Raw genomic sequence first — 15,405 nt, forward strand, 5'->3', positions numbered from 1 at the left:
GGTCCTGAGACTTCACAGAAGATATATGTATGTTTTAATATTTTTACCACTTCAATTAATAACTGCTATCAGGATGTGAAGAGAATTTTAACCAGTAACCATTGCCTACCTTACTTTAAAAGTTATTCCAACAATATTGTTCTTCTGTTATTGTTATAGCTGCGGTGTGGACTTAACTATTCTCATAGGATAGAACAATTATTATTAATTTATAAATTACATTATGTTGGTTTTTTTATCCAATGACTGAAATTTTCAGTAGATTTTTGCTTTTTAAATATAATCAGCCATTTATTTAAAGTGCAATCTTCTGTTACAGCTGTGTCAGTGGCATTTAGCTCTCTTTTAGTGACTTAAAGAGACAGTTCAACCTAAAATGGGAATTCTGTCACTCACACTTACGTGTTTCCAAATGTGTGTGTGTGTGTATATATATATATATATATATATATATATATATATATATATATATATATATAAGAAGTGATACAGATTTGAAATTACATGAGGGTGAGTAAATGATGACAGAATTTATTTTTGGGTGCACTAACTAATGTGTACATGAAACAAAACTAAATGAGATGAAACTTTTAACATGCATGTAACCATACTGACTGAGATCCAGAGCCCAGCCATTACATCATGGTGGTCAACCTCAGCACTGTCTTTTGGGAATACACAATAATTCTTCACTGCAAACATTCTGCCAAAATGACCAAAATTCAAGTCTATTCAACCAAAACCATCCCCCCAAATATTTGCACAATCAGTGCCAGCTAGATGACATCAGAAGGCCCTAATGATCACCTTCACATAATCACCTTTCCGGTAAACAATGAAAAAAATCACTCATATTGATACTTTTGGAGTAAAGTCCACATATATACGTTCTGTATATTTGCAATCTGCAAATGTTGACTTGCCTAAACCCAATATTGAGTTGGGTTTCACATGAGTTGTCAGCCAAATACCTTTGTTATATTGCATCTCTGGATTTTCAGTATTGCACATAAAAAAAAGATTTCGTCACCACAATTGGTTGCTATGTGGTTGCTAAATTGAGTTTTTTGCTTGGAGCAATACTCAATACTTCATTTTTCTGCCATACATGATCACTGCAATAATGAAGAGCCATTTTGAGCTTTGCACATGCTTCGTACCTTTACTGAAGTTCTAAATGTTGCTGCGCAGATTTCAAAGCATGCATAATTTACTGCGGTAGTGGCATAGCAATTATATTGACTGTTTGCATGGTAATGGATTCAAGGGCTCACATTTATCAGACTGGGTGTTGGGTGAGGTATAAGGACGTTCCCATGAGAGAGTGGCATTAGAAGGCCATCATTGTGAGAAAGAGACAGGGGAAGTGCATGTTAGGAGATGTATTAAAGAATGGAGTATATTAGATGTGCATTTATTTATAGGGAGGCCTGAGAACGGCAGTGTGTCATTGTGACAGTGAATGATCTCATTAAAATGAGCTCATTCAGAGGAAGTGCTGTTGCTTTCATTTCCTTAATTCTGAGATCATTTTGTCTCATTTCCCATTTACACTGTAAAATGAAATGAATTAATGTTAAAGTCAGTTTCATTCAGATTTATTTAATACTGACAATTATAACTACTATACTTTTTACATTTTATAAAGAGAAAATGTAAATTCATGATGTGCATAGCTCTTGCTAGGGTGTTATGTTATTCAAGTAGCTTTTAGTTGCTAGAGTGAATGATTGTTGCTTGCTTAGGGTTAGGTATTTAGTTTAGTTTTTTTATTAGCATCTTTTGTTCTAGCTTTTAATGAATCTGTTTGAATGAAACTTTGCGGTTCACGTGCAGATTAATTCTGGGAGCCGGTGGATGGAGTGTGAGGGTCTAGTGCTCTCAGATTTGGCCCTCGGGTGCACAGTTGTGTCCGCACAACTTTCAAAGTATACTCAACCATGGAGGGACAGGTACGACAAGTGCACAGTACAGCTGTATTTTATACTCTACCAGACGTCAGAGGACAGTCCTGTCATTTACAGACACTCACTCAGAAGGATTGAAGAAAATAAGCCTAAGTTTGGAATAAAAAATAAAAAAGGATGGAGCATGATATGCTCATTTGTGTGTTGTTTTGCATCGCTCTTTCCACACTCTTCTTTGGCTACGTTCAGCAATACAGCTATTTTCTTACTCATGTGATGTCAGTGTGAACAGCACAAACCACATGTAATCGGATCTGTTCAATTCTAATTTGGACCACTTGTGGTCTTAAATCCGATACTGCTCAGGGCCGTATATGTCACTGTTTATTTTCTATCAACTATTATTTTCGATCAACTATTTTCTATCAACTAAAAGCATGCTAAAATGTATTTATTTATATAGATTCTATATTTAAAATCACCCATTGCGTACAGTGCTTGTGATAACCTTCGTTAAAGGGATAGTTCACTTTAAAATGAAAATTCTGTCACCCTTTACTCACCCTCAAGTTGTTTCAAACCTGTATGGATTTCTTTCTTCAGCTGAACACAAGGGAAGATATTTTGAAGAATGTCAGTAGTCAAACAGTTAACTGGAGCCATTGACTTCCATAGTATTTTTTTTTCCTACTATGGAAGTCAATGGCTCCAGGTAACTGTTTGGTTACTGACATTCTTCAAATTTTGACTGACATTCTTCTATCTTCCCTTGTGTTCAGCTGAAGAAAGAAATCCATACAGGTTTGAAACAACTTGAGGGTGAGTAAAGGATGACAGCATTTTCATTTTAAAGTGAACTATCCCTTTAACGAAGGTTATCACAAGCACTGTAATGTTTGAAGGGGTGTCATAAATGTCAGTAGACCGGAAGATTTTAAAATAAACAGTTCATTCATAAATCCGTAAGATCTTACTTTCATGCTGTGGAAATACGAACGAGAAGACAGAAAGCAATGCCAATAAGGAGTGGGGCGGCCCTTGTCTCAGTGAGTAACATGCAATTTTATGTTTCCAACACAGATAGCGATAGAGAGGCCAAAGTTCCATAATGCACCTTTAAACTTCATATCATAAGTTTAGGCTTGTTCGACTTCACCTAGCGATGCGCAGACCGATCGGCGGCTGACTTAAAGCAATGCATGCCGGTTAGAAATTTTGTCCGACTTGAGACAGCGCCAACGGCACGTGACTGTGACGTATGTCAACAAAGTACCGCGAGAGCGATTCAAGAGCAGGCGGCTGATGTAGCCGCTGCAGATTCTCAATGGGGACTGCAGGAGGCTGCACCAGGGGGGTAATCTAGCGCTCGGAAAGCGTTCCACCCCTAGGGGCTGCCATTGCTAACCAAGCCATCACCTGCTGTTAGCATCCCATTGACTCCCATTCATTTTTGAGTCACTTTGACAGTGAATAACTTTACATCTGAGGCGTTTAAAGACTCCATTTGTCCATTGTTTATTTCTAAAGAAACACGACAATGCATAAAAGGCTCCGTTACCTTGTATCTTACACTATCGCCCCGCAGAAGCTGTTTTTGTACAAATAGGCTAACGATTGCGTCATAACCAACGCGACTCTGTCGCACAGTTGAGAAATTACCGTATAGACCTGAGGAGACGCTCGCAGGCAATCTTTTACTGTCTATGAGACAGTCGGGGGGACGTGGAGACATAAAGTCTGATAAAGTCAAGGGGGAAGAATGGGGAGAAGCCCATAGTGAGCCAAAAGCAACGGGAGAAAATATTTAAACAACGGGATTCAGCTTTCACTTTCCACATCTACTAGAAGACCTACAGCTGTCAGAGAGGAGGCTCACGTCACATCTACGTCGTCAAGCTCAGTCTGAGCCTGCGCAGTTCGCTCAGCCATCAGGAAGTGAGTGCCCCTAGGTTGACTTCATTATTTCGCCGTTGACGTCAATGGGATCGCTCTGTCCATTTCTTTTACTGTCTATGGGCTGCACAAGCTCTGATGACGACACAGCTGATCCACGATTGGCCGATTCGCCGTATGACAGTGATCACGTGCGTTTCGTGTTTAATTAAAAAACTTATGTCACGCTAATGCTCACAAATAATTTATTTATAACAGTAAAACCTCTTTTCATGTAGTCGCGATGTTATATTGTCATGTTTATCAAACTAAAACTGATAGTTGATAGTACCCACTTCATTGATAGTGTAGGTTTATATGTTGAACTTTAATCTTGTCCAAATAGACGCTTTATTAAGCAGCATATAAAGTATTGCATGAAAATATCATTTGAAACATCTGTGTATTTCAGAAATATTGCATTTATTTAACTTCAGCTGTGATAAAGTTTGCAAACGCAGTGCAAGCGTCACCCCGGGAAGCAGAAAGTGTCCGACTTCACGTCTTTGTTTGCAGCTCCTCCCCGCCTGCACTCGGCTACTCTCGCCGATCGCATCCATCCAGCCGCAGCCGATGTCGAACACACCTTTTGTAATCACTGATGTCCACTTCTAATGCTAGTTCTAATGCAAACTTTAGTTTCTAAAGTTTTTTGTACCAAAAGTTGGCTACGTAAGTTTGTAACAGGAACTGAGACTAGAATTGCTGACCACTCGTTGGTAGTTCAGAATCAATTCTTTATTTTAGAAGAAAATTACTTTACTTGTCATGGATTTTGCAAACCTTCTACATTAACACACAGCTATATTACCATATATTTACCTAAACAATATTATAAAGAAATTAAACAATAGTGTAGCTGCTAGGCCACGGCTCATTTAAAAAAAAAAAAAAAATGTATATATATATATACATATATATATACATATATATATATAATATATATATATATATATATATATATATATATATATATATATATATATATATATATATATATTTGCATGCAGTTCACCGAGTACACTGAAAGATCTTTATCATTGAACATGACAATACTTAAACTACCATTAAATAAGAAAATAAATACATGTCAGTCAAAGAGAAGAGTGCAGAGGAGCAAATAGAGGCAAACTGTAGTGGGACAGCAGTCAGAGGCTAGATGAGAGTGCTAATCTGTTTACTGTATATCCTCGAGTGCAATTGCACTGCAGAAACTCATTATCAAACTACCTGCAAGATCGTTATCATCAGAAATGACAATACTTGAATAACCACAATTGAACCAGGAAATAAAGTCAGTGGAAGAGAAGAGTGCAGAGGAGCGAATCGAGGAAAGGTGGTCTAAACGGAAGAGAGGGAGGTCCCATTGAGTTTATTTCAGCTGTGTATATTTAGACATGGCCATGAAAAAAGCAGAGAGGAAAAGGAGTGATGTATAAACAGTAGTACGAATCTGATGTAACATACTGCAATAGGCTCACTCACACAGCAACCCATGAGAAAATCTGCTGCAAATTACTCTGAAGGACCGAGCGTAAAACACACACTCTGATATTACACATAATGACCGGCATCAAGAGCAATAGTGAGCGAGACAGCTGGAAAATCGATACTATTAATGCCCGTGAGCAGAGCGCGGCATGTGTAACAGTAACGGGTAATGTCATGAAGACTACACGAGCAGTCCGAGCGCTACACAGCAGCAGCCACAGTGACGCCATTGTGGTTTAAAACGCACTTCCTGTCTGCCGCCACAATGTTTGTGTTTCATGTTACTATAGCAACCAGAGTGGGGGAAAAAAAGAAAGAAAGAACCTGAGAAATCGAGGACAAACCCTTATGACTAGCCGGAATGAAGAAGCAAATGCAACCAGACTGGGCTTTACTGCTGTGTGTGTGTGTGTGTGTGTGTTGTGGATTAGCAGTGCCCCCTAAACTAAAGCAACATTAACATACCTGCTATTTCCATAGGGTTTTACTACCTGTCCCAACACATTCCAGTAAATATATGTAGCATTGTGTAAATGACAGTCACTTTGTCATGCACGTTTAAAAGTTGCTTCTCTTCACCTTTAACATGTTGATGGTTAAGAAGAACATTTTGTAAAATGAATAAGCTCCAATTGTGCAAACTTCACTGGCTGTGAAAAATATAAATTATTTGTTGATAATATTTTTAATCTAACAATATTATAAAGAAGTGAACAAAGTATAGTGTGCTATACTGTACTGCAGTTATGCATCACTGTTACAAAAACAAACTTTTATCTAAACATTTTTCTTCACAAACTTTAAAAAAAATGTAGATCATACATAAGCAACTGCTAAAGTATTTAAATTGTATTTTAAATCAATAATAATAATAAAGCTATATTTTATTTTTCTAAGGTTCTCTTCACTGCACAATTCACCTCTTAAGGTGTTCTGTGGTTGCTAGGGCATTGCTATGTGGTTGCTATGGTGTTTTGCATGTTCTGTGGTTGTTAGGGCAATGCTATTAACGTGTTTGGTATGCAGTTGCTAAGATGTTCTGAGTGACTTTAATGCATTTCTGTGCTTGTTAGAGCGTTGTGGGTGGTTGCTATGCTATTTCAATGCTTTTACTAAGGTGTTAGCATGTTTTGTGTTTGCTAGGACATTGCTATGCAGTTGTAAAGGTGCTGTGGGTGGTTGCTAGGGCATTTCTATGCATTTACTAAAGGGATTTCACTGGTTGTTAACATCTTTTGTGATTGCTAGGGCACTGCTATGCAGTTGTCAAGGTGCTGTGGGTGGTTGCTAGGGCATTTCTATGCGTTTACTAAGGTGTTTTCACTTGTTGTTAGCGTGTTCTGTGGTTGCTAGGGCACTGCTATGCAGTTGTCAAGGTGCTGTGGGTGGTTACTAGTGCGTTTCTATGCATTTACTAAGGTGTTTTCACTGGTTGTCAGCATGTTTTGTGGTTGCCAGGGCACTCCTATGCAGTTGTCAAGGTGCTGTGGGTGGTTTTTAATGCATTGCTATATGGTTGCTAGGTTGTTCTGGTTCATACATACATATATTATAAATGTATATATAATCAAACTAAATTAAAGTTATATAGAAACATAAACAACTAATTAAAAAAAGAAAAGTACAAAATAGAATTACTTAACCTTAAAGTAGAATGATAATCCAATACTAATCCAATAAATCACTTAAATATATAAATAGAGATTAAATCAGTAAAAATGGCAGCCATTAATTAATTCTAATGTTAATTCTCTAATACACCATATTATGTTTTATTCTTGTATGCAGAATGTTGCGTTTCAGACCAGTTGTCTTTTGGCCTAATTGTACGAGTATGACTGTACTCCACTTCCTAATCGTCCAAGTGTTTATTGTGTGTTTTGTGTGTGAGTCAAAGAGCGTTTGTGTCTGGAAGAGGAGGTTGTGTTTCCTCAGAGGAATGCTTGTATAATTAGATACCCGCTGTCATGACAACCAAACTTGATTTTTAAGGGGCTGAGACTAGTTCAGTTATAGAAACCTGACTCAGTGTCTGCGAATCGCGCACACATGCACACACAACACACACACAATATCTAGACTCTTAGATAAGACATACAGAAACTACACACACACAAACCCTTATCACAGCATTCATGTGTGTATGTAGGAAAACGGCCTTGGATTGTTGACTGTGAACTTTGAAACCTCAGGTAGATTATAGTTTTTGCATTAGGGGATGTAAATCATTTAAAAATAATTCACATACACATGTGCAGCAACACAGACAATGATGAATAGGAAATCAACCTTCTCAAGCATGTGTTAGAAGTAATAATGGACAAATGGTTTATAACCTTCTGATTCAGCATTATGACAAATTCAAACCCTCTGTGGGTTATTTGACACTACGATACCCTGACCGCTGGCTGTAAACACGTGAATGAGCAATGCATATAAAAACTCAAGCCAAAAAATATTAAGAAATGTGGCAAGGCAAAAAGGGTCCTTCAAATATGCTGGATGACCTCAAGCCAAGCCAATCTGAGAGTCACTGCTGACACAAGCATACGAGTGTGTGAGGAATGTGTGAAGTCCAGTTCTTCGGACCCTGTGTCTGTGGAGGGTCAGGCAGGAGTTGATAGTCATAAAGTCTGTACTAATTCAGGGTAAACAAGCGTCTCTGAGCACTGGAGGAGGGTTTGTGTTTGCCCGCCTGTGTCTGTCCTGTAAACACTGAGCAGGTGTGATCCTCTTTGTATCCTTCTGGCCTAATACAGCAGTTGACATGCTGTAAACGCTGTTCAAATGAATCAGCAGCATTAATGAAAATGAACAACAGTTGTAAACTAATCAAAACCAGGAGTCGTGTAAAAAAAATTCTTCATAACAATCTGTGTTTCTTATATTTTTCAAATCACTACCATTTTTGTATTAGATGGGTAATAGATAGATAGATAAAAATACATTCTATCTATCTATCTATCTATCTATCTATCTATCTATCTATCTATCTATCTATCTATCTATCTATCTATCTATCTATCTATCTATCTATCTGTCTATCTATCTATCTGTCTGTCTGTCTGTCTGTCTGTCTGTCTGTCTGTCTGTCTGTCTGTCTGTCTGTCTGTCTGTCTGTCTGTCTGTCTGTCTGTCTGTCTGTATATGTAAGGCATAACATTCCTAATATTTTGTTGGTCCCCCTTTAGCTGCCAAAACAGCCCTGACCTGTCAAGGTATGGGCTTCACTTGACCCCTGAAGGTGTGACATCCTGGTGCCATGTGTTCCCCAGGTAAGCGACGCACAATTGACCATTTACGTGATGTAAAAGAAAATGTGTGCCATCAGACCAGGCCATCTCCTTCCATTGCTCCGTGGTCTAGTTCTGATGCTCACATGCCCACTGTTCGCACTTTCGGCGGTGGACAGGGGTCTGCGTATTCACCCTGACTGCTTTGCAGCTAAGCAGACCCATACGCAACAAACTGTGATGCACTGTGTATCCTGACACCTTTCTATCAGAACCAGCATTAACTTCTTGAGTTATCTGATCTAGAGTAGCTTGTCTGTTTTATTACGGGCCAGCCTTTGTCTAGCCATTACAATTTGGCCCTTTGTCAAACTCGTTCAAATCCTTATTTTTGCCTTTTCCTGCTTCTAATACATCAACTTTGAGGACAAAATGTACACTTGCTGCCTGATATATCCCACCCACTAACAGGTGATGTGATGAAGAGATAAGCAGTGTTATTCACTTCACCTGTCATTGGTCATAATGTTTAAGGATGAAGTGCAGAATGCTAAAGTCCAGTATATACAATAAAAGATGCAGAAAGAGAGCAATTACATGCTTCTGTAGTTAAAGAACCCCAACAGATGCAGGTGAGACTTGTCAGATAAAACCTGAATAAAGGGTTTGAGGTGTGTGTGTGGAGGGAAACAGAGTATCTCTCTTTTATGAGCTTTTCAGCAGTATAATTGCTCCCTGCCTCTTCCTGTGTACCACGCTGATGGAGGGGAGGGCTCAACTTCTGACGTTCTACAAATAGGAATTCCCTTCACTGGTCTCGCTCACTGCGCTCTCATTCACTTTCACCCTGTCTGGCCCCCAGACGAACTCTCTCTCTGTCTCTCTCTCTCTCTCTCTCTCTCTCTCTCTCTCTCTCTCTCTCTCTCTCTCTCTCTCTCTCTCTCTCTCTCTCTCTCTCTCTCTCTTCTCTCTCTCCCACTTTTTCTCTCTCTCTATCCTATATAAACACTCATAGCGTCTATACTGGAGTTGGACACTCCCTCTGAGACACAACTGCTATAAGGTTCCTGTCACGCTCTGAACGGAGGAGATACAGAAAGAAAGAAAGCAGTCAGACCATCCAGGTAAGAATCTGGCGTCACACTCCTGAACTGTAAATAACATTTGCATGTGGTTTCTACATTATCCGCTATTGCACTTTAAGTTTTCAAGCTGTTTCCTTTCTAAAACAACTCTTGTTACGCATTCTGGATGTTTGTGGTGTAGTTGGTGATGGTAGGACAGACTTTTTGAGTTGAGCCAGACAAGTGATCCACTTGAGCGTCCAGAGGAAAGGTCATCTGTAAATAGTTTCATTGAATAGGCCGTCTGAGTGACTGCGCGACATCTGTCAGCCAGACATGAGTTTGGGGCGGCGTGAAGCGGAGGTCATAAAAAGCGCTCTCAAAACAAGGAGTGCAATGATGAGGCCGTGGAGAAAAGCTCAAACATTCTTCTCATTGTTCTCAAGTCTCGAAAGACCGTGCCAGACGCTGCACAGCCAAAACAACTTTTAGAGGAAGGAGGAAAAAAAAGAAAAGTGTGACGAAGTCAGAAGCCGGGAGTGTTAGACGAGGTGCCCAAACTGGAACGATAGATCAGCAGAGTGAAAGTAACCTGGGGTGATTATTCATCTTGTGTTCATTGAGAGTAAGAGTGAGAAAAATTACTTTAGTCAAATGAATATAATGTTATGTACATAGTTATATTACATAGTAGAAATGCTAAGTGAAATATTGAAATATGTGTTTTAGAGTAATCTGCAAAACATAGCATGGTAGTGTGTAGTACAGTATACTATAGTAAAAAAGTATTTTTATGTTTTAATGAATATTATAGTGAAGTGTTTCCTGTAGTGTATATAATATAATAAATTGTGTAGTACTGAAGTGAAGTGTATAGTGTTACATTACATACAGTAGCATAGTTGAGTTAAATGTGTTTGTTCTCAATGGACATTGTTTCAGAAAATCATGATGTTGATGTAATCTTCATGCCTTAGTCACATTTAGTGGATTAGAGCTGGGCCTTAATATAGACTGTATTTTTGCGTTGATAAAAGCAAGGCGTTAAGATATGACATGCTGTATAAGTTGCCCTATGCAAGTATACTGTATGTATGTGAATGGAGTTCAAACTATATGTATATCCAACTATGTATACAAAGATGGCCAATAATACAGTAACATAGTAAAGTGTATAATACAGAAAAGGAAGCCACAAAAATTGTTTATCTCATAATGCACTCATTAAACCTAACAAAAAAACTAGGCACAGGGAAGGTTCAAGATTCTGGAAACAGGCCCGTCCCACTTTTTTCGGGAAGCACAGGAGTTCTCAGGACTGGTACAGAGATTAGGAAATTGTGTGCAAGCGGAACAAGTGTGATGGATTCCTGTTTTTGCTGCTGGGTGTTTTCTTCAGGGCCTCTTTGCTGAAGTTAATGGCTACTGCTGAGGACTGGGTGTAATAGTATCTGGAGTTAAGTTACAGACACATTAGCGAGAGAACGATGAGCTGTGAATTCAAGCTCTTTTTTAAAAAGGGAACGAGCAGCTTTGTGCTCATGCGAGCAAATTTTCTCTGCAGTGAATGCCAATGCAGAAGTTGTATTTGGTCTCATTCACTTCGGTTTTGAGTTAAAATAATGAAGCTTACAACAAATGGGACACACATATTCCCACGGGCAGGGTGGAGTACGGTACGCTTAGAGCTGAATGTCATCAGAAGCCATCTGTCAGGACTTTTCCCCGAGTCATTATTTACATCTCATCATCTATTGTTCAACAGTTTAAATTTCACAAAAATATGTAATTTTGCTTAAAACGATTTCCACTAAAATGTGCTGTGCGAAATCTAATTGATTGTATAGATTATGTCAAATTTATCAAAAAAATATTTTATAGTTCAAAATACATACACATACATTTGGTTCCCTTTATACATATTTAGATAATGATACAATATTATATATTTATAATAAAAAGTTTTATATCTGTGTTCTGTTATACAAGCTTGAGGCCTATAGCAAGTCATGCTGTGTGTTTGTGTGAATATCATATTATAATGAATTAATTTAAATATTAATATTAATTATAATATATTTATTAATTAATATTTGCCAAAACTGCAGAAAATTGCCATTTGTAAAATATTTGACTGGTGTTATTTAAAAAAATAATATTGTATCTAAATTTAAGTCACTTTGGATAAAAGCATCTGCTAAATTGATAAATGTAAAGGTGTGTGTGTGTGTGTGTGTGTGTGTCAAGTATTCCCTAAGTTATGAAGACAAAATGTCCCCACAAATCTGAAATTTAAAGAAATATACAGTTTGTACAATATATAAATCATTGCGTCTATGGAAAGTCCCCATAAAAACCAATGTGTGTATGTGTTTAATATGTATAAAATATACTGTGTGAGCAATTTCATGTGGTGCATCCAATCCTAAATCCACTTTTTAAGAAGGCCAAGTATCAGATTACCTACTGTGGCCAAATGAAAAATCTAATTTGCTGGTAACTATACGGATCTGCAGCAGAGCAAATGGGATATTATGGGTATTTTTCCTTCAATCCTAAAATTAGCTTCAACACTGCAGGATGAAAGTGTGACTTCTCATCATGAGGACAGCCGTAAAAAGTCGTTCCTACTCTTTTCCTCTGTGAGGTGTAACCGCATCGACTGCATCACGCCAGACGCCGTCATTAGTGAGAGGAAAGACTGAGATCACCGGCAAAAAGAACAACTGCGCCTTCAATTTAGTGGGGAAAAGCCGAAAGGAAAGATCTGATGGAAAATATTAATGGACAGAGATCTTCCCGTTTGCAAGGCATCACTTCATCAAGTCTAGATTGAGCTGGGTGGATGATTTCAAGCATTCAAGAATCGGGAAAACACATCACAGATAGTTCAGATGCCATTCAAAAGCAATATTCAGACCTAATGCATAATTTCGCTTGCAGTTTCACTCGGAAAGATACGCTTGTGTGTGTGGAAAATGCATAATGATGTTTCTAGGGGGAAAATATCACGCTTTAAACTCTTTTGCAGCTTTTTGGAACTGGTCATTTGAGTTCAATCCCGACTTAAGTATAGAAGTGAAATTAAAAATGTCAGTATCATTGCATTTTATTACAAAAAAGGCCATTTATTAAAAGGAAAGATACCACAAGCATGCTTTTCAATCTAAACGTTTCACAAAAAGGAACTTTGTTAGGGTTTAAAGGGTAAAACAATAGATCAACTTTGGATATACCGACAAAATAACTATTTTAAAATGTTAACGTTAAACACGTCCATTGTGGTGAACTTGAGGAGAATTGACTTCATACATCACAAAAAATTCCCAAAACACTAGTTGATTGCGCAAAACTGATAAGTGAAAAGATTCTGCAGCATTTAAGATGCAGTTTACAGACACTCGCTTTGATATTTTGTAATCAAATGATAATCTGGCATTATTAACTGTGGCAAACTGTCCAAACTCCTTTTGGGGCCTGTGCGTGTAAGACCGATGGGCCACATCCTCTGATCAGCATCTAAATGACTGTCTGTCACACTCAACTGCAAAGTCTCGTCTTGCAAAGTTACTGGGGGAAAACCTGAAAAAAACTGCACCACAAACAGTCAGAGCTCTGTCAATACTCTAGGTCTTTGTTTGGAGCTGGTGGGTTTACTTGCAGCATTTTCCAGGATATTTTATTTAAAGACATAAACATAATGCTCCAGGTTTACGTAAGCTAGGAGTTCCCCTCCGTCTGGACATATTCAGGTTCTTTTTTTCAAGACTGACATTTGCATTGACAACTGCGAGACGCTGTTAGGAACTGGAACGATTCTGTTGACTGGTTACGACGCTTTAAATGTTCCTTCATAAAGTTTTAGAGGGAAAACAGTTTGAAGAGAATGCAAAGTGACATGTTACAACTGGAAAATATGTTTCTGCTTTTATAAAACTCCAAACTGATGAATAACTCTAGGAAATATCGCAGTAATAGACGATAAGCAGTGACGCGATGAGGTGAAATGAAGAGCAAGACTGGTTTTCTAGAAACATAGATGTGTCTCCACTAGAACAGATCCCAAGACCAGATTATCCAAACTAAATGCTGTCTATAGGTCCAAACTCTTGCTCTGTTTCAACAAGCGTCTCACTTGGGGGTATTTTAGGAAAAACATCTGAGGCGAAGGTGATATTGAAATAAAACTCCTCTGAGCAGTAAAGGTTTTCTCTGAAAATAAAATAAACCCCTAAAACAGTAAGAATTTCCATCTGTGAAACAAGTGTCTGGTCCTCTGAGGCTTTATCTGAGCGAATGAGTGGTCCTGCAAGATATACTAGATCTCCACAGGTTTTGTCTGTTTTTTGTCTGTCTTAAAAGTTTTACTCCAGATGAGACGCAGGATTTTGAACAGAGAAGCATGGGCACTCGGAGGGGACTGCACGTCTTTCTGACCTCATTTCAAGCTGTCATTGAAAAGCTATTTTTATAAGTCCACAGGAAGCCCAGTCACCCAGACGCTTGCAGAAGGAGGGGCCCGCCGCAATGACCACGGACTACATGACAAAATATTAGGTGCCCTTGGAAGAACACGCATGTGACATGCAAAGCTTTAAATGTCATCATTTACTCACTTTTGAACCTGTTTCACTTTCTTTTTTCCATGGAACATCAAATAATAACTTTATACGAATATTCACGCTGTCTGTTAAGTTTCAAAAAGTATCATAAAAGTCCAAAAAAGTACCTATATTCTACATACTATCCACTGAAGTTTCCATCTGAAATGACCACTAGACCACCAACAACTTCTATTCCTTTTCACACGAATCATGATGGGAAGATTATCGATTAATAAAGACTTATTTTCACACAGTTCCTTGCCAAGTGTGACCTCAAAACACTTTTACCATAGTGGATGATTTGAACTAATGCATTTTGACATTTAAATCACATAATTAGATCCATATGTACAGCTTTTCTGACTTAGTAAACTTGCTTACCTGATCCAGCACTTAACTTGTGATAGCTCAAAGACTTTGAAAGCTAAAATGGCAAAAAATGGCAAATGTATTTTTTAATCCCGCATTTCCTTTTGTTAACACTACCGTTAGATTTAGGGTATGGGTTAGTCTAGATGATAGGTTAGGTTCAAATGCAATAGAGCTTTAACTGTTTAGCACCACTCACCAGACATTTGATTTACGAATTGATGTGATAGGCACAACAATCAACGTAATAAAATCTCTTTCAGATTGTTCTTAACTTGCTTTTAACACCAGTCACTGGACATTTCAACAAACAACGTGGTAAAACATTACAAGATCAAAGTGTGTCCGACTGCATCCCGCAATTCTACAAACCTCGTCCCTATAAATGACCCAAGTTACGCCCCCTAAAATGAAACGGGCACCTCCCTCTAGAATCACTGGCTGAATCCGAAAAATCGACCCCATAACCTCAATCACTATTCCCTATGTTAGTCCACTAATACTTGAACAGGTGCTGAGTGTACGTTGGCTGTATGTTCTTTACTGCAGTGCAATGTGGGATAGAATGAGAGCACTCGATAACGTCCGCTATGGTTTCAGACACCTTTACAAATGCCTGTCCCCTCAAATAATGCCCTGTTAGACAGTATAGGGGGCAATTTCGGATTCAGCCAGTGGTGTCATCAATAGTAGCCTACCGCTCTTCTTCGCTTTCTTTTCTTTTTAAGCTTCACTATAGCCACCTAGTGATACGCATACAGATCACATTACATTGATTAGCAGACCATTTTTAAAGTAGGCCTAT

The sequence above is a fragment of the Pseudorasbora parva genome, chromosome 2 (genome assembly GCF_024679245.1).
Source record: "Pseudorasbora parva isolate DD20220531a chromosome 2, ASM2467924v1, whole genome shotgun sequence".
Lineage (NCBI taxonomy): Eukaryota > Metazoa > Chordata > Actinopteri > Cypriniformes > Gobionidae > Pseudorasbora > Pseudorasbora parva.